Source organism: Mesoplodon mirus (assembly GCF_964341445.2).
Source record: "Mesoplodon mirus genome assembly, chromosome: 7".
NCBI lineage: Eukaryota > Metazoa > Chordata > Mammalia > Artiodactyla > Ziphiidae > Mesoplodon > Mesoplodon mirus.
Window position 1 is genome coordinate 13,421,608 of NC_138983.1, and position 12,486 is coordinate 13,434,093.

The following is a 12,486-nucleotide window of genomic DNA, read 5'->3' on the forward strand; positions in this document are numbered from 1 at the left end:
GTGGCACGTGGGCTTCAGTAGTTGTGGCATGTGGGCTCAGTAGTTGTGGCTCGTGAGCTCTAGAGTGCAGGCTCAGTAGTTGTGGCACACGGGCTTAGATGCTCTGCGGCATGTGGGATCTTACCAGACCAAGGATCTAACCTGTGTCCCCTGCATTGGCAGGCGGATTCTTAACCACTGCTCCACCAGGGAAGTCCTGTATCACACTGCTTTAGACCTTCTTCATATTTTCATTTATCAGGAGCTACAAAAAGCAGAAGAATCCTGAGCTTCCTTTGACTTCCAGAGGCCCATATGCCTCAGTCAGGTTAATCTAATAAATAAAGGTGTGCTGAAAGTAGACACTGAGCTTTCCTAACAACATCCCCGAGTTTGGCCATAATTGGGTATGTTTCACTTCCTACTATCATGTTCCACATTATTTGTACATCTCAGGATCCATGTAGATCAATGAGGAGGAACTCATGCAATTATGGAAGTCACCCCCCTCTTCTGCACCTCCCTCCTGGAAAAAGGGAGAAAGATTAGCCCAGGGCAGGGCTTATTTTTATTTTATTTTTTTTTTTGCGGTACGTGGGCCTCTCACTGCTGTGGCCCCTCCCATTGTGGAGCACAGGCTCCGGACACGCAGGCTCAGTGGCCACGGCTCACAGGCCCAGCCGCTCCGCAGCACATGGGATCTTCCCGGACCGTGGCATGAACCCGTGTCCCCTGCATCAGCAGGCGGACTCTCAACCACTGCGCCACCAGGGAAGCCCTAGGGCTTATTTTTAAATCTCGGACATGGGGCAACTCCAGAACTGTCTACTGCATCAATGAAACCAAAATGCAGACTTCCTGACACACAGCTATAACCTGATACATACACTTAAATATCATTAGAGCATGAGCAACCAGCAGAATTGTCTGCCAATCACCTCTTTAACTTGGCCCAGTATTGCCCACAAAGCTGATTTAATATACATGTGTATGTACACACATATACATTCATATATGTAATATACATATACATAGTCACACATATATATAATGAGTTGAATTAACACTAATTTCTGAAATTTTGCTCCCAGTTTCAGGTGATAGGGATGAAAGCTACTGTATCTTTACATGATGCAGTGAAACCCAGAGTCTAACAGGCCACTTGGGGGTGGGGTTATTATTCATTTAATAAACCTTCATTATGATGTCTAAACACCCAGGATCTAGGAGCTGAATAAGGAGCCCATGCCTATGAGGGGCTCACTGGGCGGTGGGATACACCAACTCCAATGTATGACCACAGAAAGTGCTGTTCTAGAGATATAAACCAGGTGCTGCTGTGTCTCCAAGGAGGAATGAATTGGGGCAATGACTGAGGCTGGAGGAAGACTTCACCTGGAAGTGATATTCAGCAAGGCCTTGCAGAATGAGAAGATTATGAAAGCCAGACATGAGGAAGAAGATTTTAATTCAATTTAACAAACACGACTTAATCACCTACTCTCTACGCAAAATACTAAACTCTGTGCCTTTCTTGGAATAGATGCTCAGTAAACACTACCTTTTGTGTTGCTAGGTGCAGACAGGGCCAGCAATAGCCAATAGAGCACCTTTATTTAATTAGAAAAGGCATCCCTCCTCTAGATATTCAGAGGTCAAAATCAGGGCTCATGACTTGGTGAGTCAGGCTAGATTTCAGAATCACTTACAGCTCCACTTACCCCTCACACTAAGGTCTTGTGCGGAGTGAACAACCTTCTCAACTATAAGTGGTAACCCTGGGAACAGGAAACACAAAGATGAATAAGGCATGATCTCTGCCTTGAGGAGCTCATCTGGTAAAGGAAAAAAAAAACCACATATGATATCATATAAGTGACATAATAAAGGTATTTGCAAATATGGGAAGGAGCAGCGAAAGGGAGATGTGATCAAAGACTGTAAAACAGGAAACATGGGACCAGTTTAGGGAAGGCTGAATGCTCTTGGGCAGGTAGATTTATTTCTCTACCCCAATGGTTCCCTAGCTTAGAAGATCACCAGAATCATTTGAGGAACACTTAAGAAATGACAAACTCCTGCCCAGGGTAGGTCTCGGGTGGAGCCAGGAATCTGCATCGTCACAAGATCCCCCAGGTGAGCGCTGGGTTAGGAGCCACAGGTGTGAACCAAGTCCCCACTCAGCCTCTACTCTCCCAGCACCCAATTTCTCTTGGTGAAATAATAGTGTTCAGAACTTTCTCCCTATGATAAAAAGGAAATGAAAGTTCTGTGGTTGCTCCAGCTGACTGCCCAGGTGAAATTTCAGTTCTGCTTTAGAAAGAGAAAGGCCACCTGAGAAGTAAGATAACTGACACATCCAAGGGGTGGGCTATACAGGGTTGTATGAGCACTTTCGATCCACTAATACAGCTGCTACGAGGATGCAGAGAGAGGGAAGGGGCAGCCTGACCCCAGGAGAGTGACCCATGGGCAGGAGTCCTGACGATGAACCCTCGGAGGAAACTGTTCTGGTGTCTCTGAACCTGACTATGATGCCCACACCCCCACTGTCAAGTCTTCCTTCCTGACATCCTTGATTATGACCTTGAGCTGTGTACTTGGGGAATTCAGTGCTTGCGTTACCGAGTTGGAAGATGAAGTATGCTCCTGGGATACCAGCAAGGCAGGCTCACACACAAACACACACACACACACACACACACACAAAGAATTTGACATATTTTTTTTAAAAGCTCTGATGCCATCATAAGAAAAAATAATATTTCCCTTCAGGTTTATTATATGTTTTTTTGTGGGGTTTTTTTTTGGCTGTGTTGCATCTTCGTTGCTGTGCACAGGCTTTCTCTAGTTTCGGTGAGCGGGGGCTACTCTTCATTGCGGTGCGCGGGCTTCTCATTGCAGTGGCTTCTCTTATTGTGGAGCACGGGCTCTGGGCACGTGGGCTTCAGTAGTTGTGGCTCACGGCCTCTAGAGAGCAGGCTCAGTAGTGGTGGTGCACGGACTTAGTTGTTCCGCGGCATGTGGGATCTTCCCAGACCGGGGATCGAACTGTGTCCCCTGCATTGGCAGGTGGATTCTTAATCACTGCACCATCAGGGAAGCCCAGGTTTGTTTATTATATGTTGTTCTTAATTCAAATTACTTGTAGGAGTGGAGGTGGACCACGATTTTTTTTTTGCTTTTTTTTAAATTAATAAACTTTACTTTTTATTTATTTATTTATTTATTTATTTATTTATTTTTGCGGTACGCGGGCCTCTCACTGCCTCTCCCGTTGCGGAGCACAGGCTCCGGATGCGCAGGCTCAGCGGCCATGGCTCATGGGCTCAGCCGCTCCGCGGCATGTGGGATCTTCGCGGACTGGGGCACGAACCCGTGTCCCCTGTACCAGCAGGCGGACTCTCAACCACTGCGCCACCAGGGAAGCCCTAAACTTTACTTTTTAGGGCAGTTTTAGGTTCACAATTGAGTGGAAAGTACAGAGTTCCCATGTGCCCCCTTGTCCTCATACAAACACAACCTCCCCACAAGCAATATCCCCGCTAGATTTCCCTGGTGGTGCAGTGGTTAAGAATCCACCTGCCAATGCAGGGGACACGGGTTCGATCCCTAGTCTGGGAAGATCCCACATGCCGCGGAGCAACAAAGTCCGTGCACCACAACTACTGAACCTGTGCTCTAGAACCCGTGAGCTGCGACTACTGAAGCCCCTGTGCCTAGAGCCCCTGCTCCGCAACGAGAAGCAACTGCAATGAGAAGCCCACGCACCGCAACGAAAAGTAGCCCCCGCTCGCCGCAAGTAGAGAAAAGCCTGCGCACGGCAACGAAGACCCAACGCAGCCATAAATAAACAATAAACATTTTTAAAACGTTAAAAAAAAATATCCCCACCAGAGTGGTACATTTGTTACAATCAATGAACTTACGTTGAATCAATGAACTTACATTGACACACCATTATCACTTAAAGTCCATAGTTTACATTAGGGTTCACTCTTGGTGTTGTATGTTCTATGGGTTTGGACACACACATAATGACATGTATCCACCACTGCGGTATTGTACAGAATAGTTTCACTCCCTTAAAAATCCTCTGTGCTCTGCCTATTCACCCCTTTTCCTTCCCCAAACCCCTGGCAACCATTAATCCTTTTACTGTCTCCATAGTTTTGCCTTTTTCAGAATGTCATGTAGTTGGAATCATAGTCTGTAGCCTTTTCAGATTGGCTTCTTTCACTTAGTAATATGAATTTAAGGTTCCTCCATGTCTTTTCATGCTTTGATAGCTCATTTCTTTTTAGAGCTGAATAATATTCCATTGTCTAGATGTACCACAATATATCCATTCATATTCTGAAGGGTATCTTGGCTGCTTTCATGTTCTGACAATTATTTAAAAAGCTCCAAAGCTCTATTTACAATAGCCAGGACATGGAAGCAACTTAAGTGTCCATCAACAGATGAATGGATAAAGAAGATGTGGCACATATATAAAATGGAATATTACTCAGCCATAAAAAGAAACGAAACTGATTTATTTGTAATGAGGTGGATGGACCTAGAGTCTGTCATACAGAGTGAAGTAAGTCAGAAAGAGAAAAACAAATACCGTATGCTAACACATATATATGGAATCTAAAAAAAAATGGTTCTGAAGAATCTAGGGGCAGGACAGGAATAAAGACGCAGATGTAGAGAATAGACTTGAGGACGCGGGGAAGGGGAAGGGTAAGCTGGGACGAAGTGAGAGAGTGGCATGGACTTATATACACTACCAAATGTAAATTAGATAGCTAGTGGGAAGCAACCGCATAGTACAGGGAGATCAGCTCAGTGCTTTGTGACCACCTAGAGGGGTGGGATAGGGAGGGTGGGAGGGAGATGCAAGAGGGAGGAGATATGGGGATATATGTATATGTATAGCTGATTCACTTTGTTATAAAGCAGAAACTAACACACCATTGTAAAGCAATTATACTCCAATAAAGATGTTTAAAAAAAAAGCTGCTATAAACATTCATGTGCAGTTTTTGTGTGGACATAAGTTTTCAATTCATTTGGGTAAATACTAAGGAGTATGACTGATGGATCATATATTAAGAATATGTTTAGCTCTGTAAGAAAATGCCAAACTGTCTTTCACAATGACTGTACCATGTTTCATTCCCACTAGCAACGAATGCGAGTTCCTGTTGCTGCACATCCTCGCCAGCATTTTTGTTGTCGGTGTTTTGAATTTTGGCCATTCTACTAGGTGTGTAGCTGTATCTCATTGTTGTTTTACTTTGCAATTTCCTTATAGCATATGTTACTGAACATCTTTTCATATGTTTACTTACCATCTGTATATCTTCTTTGGTGAAGTGTCTATTCTGCTCTTTTGACCACTTTTTAATTGGGTTGTTGAGTTTTAAGAGTTCCTTGTATGTTTTGGAATAAAACCCTTTATAATATGTGTCTTTTGCAAATATTTTCTCCCAGGTTGTGGCTTGTTTTCTCATTCTCTTGACAGTGTCTTTCTCAGAGCAGAAGTTTTTAATTTAAGTAAAGTTCAGCTGATAAATTATTTCTTTAATAAAGCATGTCTTCAGTGTTATATCTAAAAAGACATTGCCATACCCGAGGTCATCTAGGTTTTCTCCTGTGTTATCCTCTAGGAGTTTTATAGTGTTGCATTTTTTTTTTTTTTTTTTTTTTTTTTTTTTTGCGGTACGCGGGCATCTCACCGTTGTGGCCTCTCCCGTTGCGGAGCACAGGCTCCGGACGCGCAGGCTCAGCGGCCATGGCTCACGGGCCCAGCCGCTCCGCGGCATGTGGGATCTTCCCAGACCGGGGCACGAACCCGTGTCCCCTGCATCGGCAAGCGGACTCTCAACCACTGTGCCACCAGGGAAGCCCTATAGTGTTGCATTTTACATTTAGTTCTATAATCCATTTTTTTGTCTGCTTATTTTCCTTCTGATGAATTTTTAGTTTTTTAAATTAAAATACTGAATTGAGGGCCTCCCTGGTGGTGCAGTGGTTGAGAGTCCGCCTGCCGATGCAGGGGATACGGGTTCGTGCCCCGGTCTGGGAGGATCCCATATGCCGCGGAGCGGCTGGGCCCGTGAGCCATGGCCGCTGGGCCTGCGCATCCGGAGCCTGTGCTCCGCAACGGGAGAGGCCACAACAGTGAGAGGCCCGCATACCGCAAAAAGAAAAAAAAAAAAAAAATACTGAATTGAGGGAAAACTCCACATCCCAGACAGACTGACTCCTAACATATACAAAAAAATAATGCTCTTAAGTGTTACATGTCTGGCTATGGTGACGTTTTTATATTTCTTTTCTCTATGACCCATTTTGACTTACTTTTTGTGAAGGGTGTAAGGTCTGTGTCTAGATTAATTTTATTGCCTGTGGATGTCCAGTTGTGCCAGAACCAGTCTTTGAAAAGACTATCTTTGCTCCATTGTATTGAATTTGCTCATTTGTCAAAGATCAATTGACCATATCTATGTGGGTCTATATCTGGGCTCTCTCTTCTGTTCCACTGATCTATTTGTCTATTCTTTCACCAATACCACACTGTATTGATTACTATAGCTTTATAGTAAGTCTTGAAATTGGGCAGTGTCAGTTCTCCAATTTTGTTCTTCTTCAATATCAAGTTAGCTGTTCTAGGTCTTTTGCCTTTCCATATAAACTTTGGGATCAGTTTGTCTTTATCCACAAATAACTTGCTGGAATTTTGATTGGGCTTACATTGAATTGAGCTGGGAAGAACTGACATCCTGACAATATTGAGTCTTCCTATCCTTCCATGGAATATCTCTCCATTTATTTAGTTCTTCTGTGATATCTTTCATCAGAGTTTCATTGTTTTCCTCATATAAATTTTGTATGTATTTTGCTAGGTTTATGCCTAAGTATTTCAGTTTGGGGGTGCTCTATAAGTGATATTATCTTTTTAATTTCAAATTCTACTTGTTTATTGCTGGTATAGAGGAAAACAATTGACTTCTTTATATTTACCTAATGTCTTGCAATAATCAAGATATTCACTTACTATAATCACTAACTAGTTCCGTGAGTTTTTTTTTTTTTTTGGTCAATTCTTTTAGATTTTCTACATAGACAATCATGTCATCTGCTAAAAAAGACAGTTTTATTTCTTCCTTCCCAATCTGTATACCTTTTATTTCTTTTTTTTTTTTGGTCTTACTGCATTAACTTGGACTTCCAGTATGATGCTGAAAAACAGTGGTGAGTGGGGACATCCCCATCTTATTCCTGATCTTAGTGGAAATGTTTCTAGTTTCTAACCATTAAGTATACTAGATGTAGGTTTTTGTAGATTTTCCTTATCAAGGACATTCCCCTCTGTTCCTAGTTGCCAAGAGTTTTTATCATGAATGAATGTTGGATTTTGTCAAATGCTTTTTCTGCATCTATTCATATAATAATGTGATTTTTTTCTTCTTTATTCTGTTGATGTAATGGATTACATTAATTGATTTTCAAGTGTTGAACCAGCCTTGCATACCTGGAATAAATCCCACTTGGTCATGGACTGTGAACTTCACCAGTGCTTTTAAAACCCACCCACCTGCCATCTTAGTTGGGCCAGGATGGCTGGAGGAGCTGGAGTTACGTATTTCCCTTTTCCCACACAGAAGGCTAGAAGGGGCTAGAGTTGGGTATTTCCCTTCCCCAAGGTAAATTAGGCTCTGATAAAACCCCAGTAGGTTAAGCTCTGGTGAAATAGTTTCTCCTGAGGGCAGGCCTTGTTAAGAACAGAATACTCGGGCTTCCCTGGTGGCGCAGTGGTTGAGGGTCCGCCTGCCGATGCAGGGAACACGGGTTCGTGCCCCGGTCCGGGAAGATCCCACATACCACGGTGCGGCTGGGCCCGTGAGCCATGGCCGCTGAGCCTGTGCGTCCGGAACCTGTGCTCCGCTAAAGGGAGAGGCCACAACAGTGAGAGGCCTGCGTACCACAAAAAAAAAAAAAAAAAAAAAAAAAGAACAGAATGCTCTAGCATATTCAAAGTGGTTCCTTTTTCCCCTCCACCTGCTGAACATATGAGTACTTTGCTTCCAATATTCACTGTGAGGAACACTGGTACAGAAGTGTGGGGGAGGACCCTTATGACTAGATACCCCTGGAGTTTTTAACTCTCAGATTTGTCCACACTGTGCCTCCAGCAATTTGTCAATGACAGGTTTTCCCACTGTTGGTTCCCCTGGTGGTTTCTGCTCCCTTAAGTTGTGAATCTGGGTACCTACTGATCTGTCCAGTGGTTTGCCCTGTGACCTCATTTCTTTGACAGATCTAAGAAAAGTTGTTTTTCTTTCAGTTTGTTCAGCTTTTTACTTGTTTTTAGGACCCAGCAGCAATGTCTGAGCTCCTTACATGCCAGACAGGAAACTCAAAGTCCTCCACCATAATTTTTTCAATACTGAGGGGTCTCTAAAAGGTCTTACTCTGCCCTAGGAGAGCTGAATTTCAGTTAACATTTGTCAAGCACCATCTATGAGCCAGATGTTTGGTAAATACTTTCACATTTGTTATCTCACTAAGTCCTCAGAACAGCCCTGAGAGGTAGTTATTAAAATTATCCCCATTTTACAGATGAAGAAGCTGATACTCGAAAAATATAAATGGCTTGGCAAGGTCACATAAACAGAAAGTGATAGAGCTAAGATTAAAACCAGGTCTTCTTTTAACTCCAAGGCCGAGGAGACTTAACTTTAGGAAATTAAAAGTCTTGAGTGATAATTTTAGAAAATTAAAAATCTCTAGTGATTTCCTCTTCCCTTCCTCCTCTGGGACCTTCCCTCGTGTTTGGGTTAGCATGGAGGTGGGGACATTGGGGAAGCTGAGGTCCACCCACTGAACCAATGTTGTAGCAGAGGCTTGAGCAACTATATGGCCAATATAATTCAGGTTTATTCTGACTTCCCAAAATGTACTGCCAGAATTAGCAGGCAACTGTCACAGTTCAATTTCAAAAAGCAGTTCTTCCATTTTTTTTCTTGACTGTATAGACCAGAAGTTCATAACCAGGGTCTAAGATTCCTCAAGGGTCCTCAGGGGCATCAAGAGGTTTGTGAACCTCTTGGAACTGTGTTGCATTGTGTAGGTGTGAGAAAATGAATTTTTCTGAGGAGAGGGTTTATCTTTTTCATCAAATTTTCAAAGAGCTCTCCAATGCAAACAAGATTAAAAAATAATTAATATAGGCTTTGTCCAACAAGAGTTTGTTTTTAAATTTTCTAACTCCCGCCTAGGGAGAGAACCAGATACTAGTAAAGAATGCAGCAGTTCATATCAGGAAATAATAATCACACTAATACTTCAGTAATTACTTTTTTCCTCTGTGCTGATGGAGACATAGATCTGGCTTTGGTGAAACCAAAAAAAAAAAAAAAAAAAAAAAAAAGAAACCCCAATGGTTTGTGAGGAGACCAAGAGGATGCATCTGTTTCCTGAATCAACCAGATCAAATGAGCACTGAATCAAACGCTGCCTGTGCTGATAATTTATTTTCTTGCAAAGAAAGATGAAGCAGTTGCACTCAAACAGGGGAAAGAAAAAGAAAAAAGAAGAAGAAGAAGAAAGAGAGAGTAAGCCTAGGCAAAATAAGAATTATAATCTCTACTTTGGAGTAATGCCAATGGATTTCTTGATATGGTACTTTCTCCAAACTAAAGTTCACACCTAACAGCTATTATTTCTATAGTACCTGTAAAGTAACTCTAGTCTCTGAAATTTTTTTTTTTTTTGACCGCAATGCAGCGGCTTGTGGGATCTTAGTTCCCTGACCAGGGATTGAACCCAGCCCTGTCAGTGAGAGCACGGAGTCCTAACCGCTGGACCGCCAGGGAATTCTCTGAAATCTTTATACAATGGAGACTTTGGCTCAGTCTGCCTAGATTTATTTCAGCAAGTGCTTCATTGTATCTTGGCTCCAACTCCTGCATCTTCCCCAGTCTTCCAGATACTTGTCACGATACAGTCATGCTTAATTCTTTGACATGTTCTCGGTTGCCTCTGCACTTTGTATTTGCTTTTCCCTCTGCATTTGCTGTTCCCTCTGCTTGAAACACCCTTCACTCCCGCATCCCCCTCACTATCTCCTCCTCAGCCCTCAGGACATCTCTTCTAGGGAGCTTTCTTCAAGCCCTTAGGAGGAATTTTCTGTCCTTGATATCTCGTAGGATCCTGTGTGGACCCTTATCCCATCACCCAGTGCACCATTCCACTTTAAGCTCCTTGAGGGCAGGAGCCATGTCTTTCACCTGGGATCTCTAAGTGTGTCTGACACATAACAAGCTTTTACCAAATATGTGTAAAATGAATGAGTGGTTAATTTCCCATCTGTGCCTAATAAGGGGCATTAAGTAATAGACCCTTGTGCAAATATTCTGCGGTTGAAAGTAATCAAAATATTCTCTGTTCCCTTTTTCCCCCTCTTGGAACTTGGAGATTTTAGAAATACTAACCCCTCAACATCAAAAAGCTCAATTTAACACCCCATGCATATCAAAGGAGCTCTAAGAAAAAAAGATGGTCTGATTTATTATACAGATTATGAAATACATTAAAACAAAAGAAAAGTTTTAGATTTTAGTCTCAAAAATACGGTTCATTTTTCTGCAGACATCACCATGATGTTCAGGGTAAATGGCCATCATTGACCATTTTTTGAAATCTGCCGCGTGTGACATATAAACTCCTTTAACTGTTTTTCCAAGGGGCTGAATCAGAGCTGCTTATGTAGTCATAATGATACTCAACTCTAAGTTTGAGAAAGGCTGTTACAAAACAGAGAGACTATGTAAAGCTTTTAACTTCCCTCCTCTAAGAAAGGTAATACGTGGAGAGGAAAAAGGAAAACAGAGCAAAGATCAGTGACTTCAGTAATTACATCTGATTGGGAAGACCTGAGCCTGGTCTCTGATTGCTTAATGTGCTTAAGGCAAATGAAATTAATTGAATCACATACAAGAAGAAATACTGATACTTTAATCCCAGAAATGGGACTTGAAATAAATCCAAATTCTTTTTTTTTAATTTATTTATTTTTGGCTGTGTTGGATCTTCATTGCTGCGCACACGCTTTCTCTAGTTGCAGCAAGTGGGGGCTACTCTTCCTTGCGGTGTGTGGGGTTCTCATTGCGGTGGCTTCTCTTGTTGTGGAGCACCGGCTCTAGGCTCGCGGGCTCAGTAGTTGTGACTTGCAGGCTCTAGAGCGCAGGCTCAGCAGTTGTGGCGGGGGCTACTCTTCCTTGCGGTGTGTGGGGTTCTCACTGCGGTGGCTTCTCTTGTTGTGGAGCACCGGCTCTAGGCTCGCGGGCTCAGTAGTTGTGACTTGCAGGCTCTAGAGCTCAGGCTCAGCAGTTGTGGCGCACGGGCTCAGTTGCTCTGCGGCATGTGGGATCTTCCCGGACCGGGGCTCGAACCCGTGTCCCCTGCATTGCACAGGCGGATTCTTAACCACTGCGCCACCAGGGAAGCCCAAAGTAAATCCACATTCTTAAAGAATAGAAGAGCTTCTCTTTTTTGTGAAAGCGGGTAGCTGCATAAAATGACGAGCTGATGCTAGAATTCTCATTCTTTTTTTAAAAAACATATTTATTGGAGTATAATTGCTTTACAATGTTGTGTTAGTTTTTGCTGTATAACAAAGTAAATCAGCTATACGTATACATATATCCCCATATCCCCTACCTCTTGAGCCTCCCTCCCACCCTCCCTCCCTATCCCACCCCTCTAGGTGGTCACAAAGCACCAAGCTGATCTCCCTGTACTATGCAGCTGCTTCCCACTAGCTACCTATTTTACATCTGGTGGTGTATATATATGTCAATGCTACTCTTTCACTTCGTCCCAGCTTACCCTTTAGAATTCTCATTCTTTTTTCATGTTGAAATGGTAGGTCATACGCTTTTAGATTTAAGAGGAACTTTGAAGATCAGTTACTATAAGCTCTCACTCTCACCCATCCTGATCTGACTCATATCTCCCTGTCATTATATTCCTGGGGAGCACAGGTGGAATCCAACCTAAAATAGGCTTTCTCAGAAGGATTTGGTCCTCTGAACATTTGCCCCAACAATCATCTGGTCTAAACACCTTCATTTCTCTCACAAGGAAGATGATGTCTAAATATAGGCTCCCGACAGATGTGCCCAGTGCCTTATGATGTACAAAGCATGTTCTCATCACAGTATCTAATTCAATAAAGAATGATTCAGAGGCTCTCCAGGGTGACCCAGCTTGTTAATGGTGGAAACTGGACCAGGAGTCCTGGTGTAATACCCATTCTCCTTCACCGTGGTACTTACTGAAAATTATTCCAAAGTGCTATTTGTATGGTTCTGAGCAGGAGGATTTGGCCTTATCCGGAGATAGTATGCAGTTAAAGATTCTGATGTTTTATAGTGAAATTAACAAATCCCTCCATGAGGTGGGCACACTGCACACAGCCCTTGAGGAACTGTGAAAGAGACATCTCAA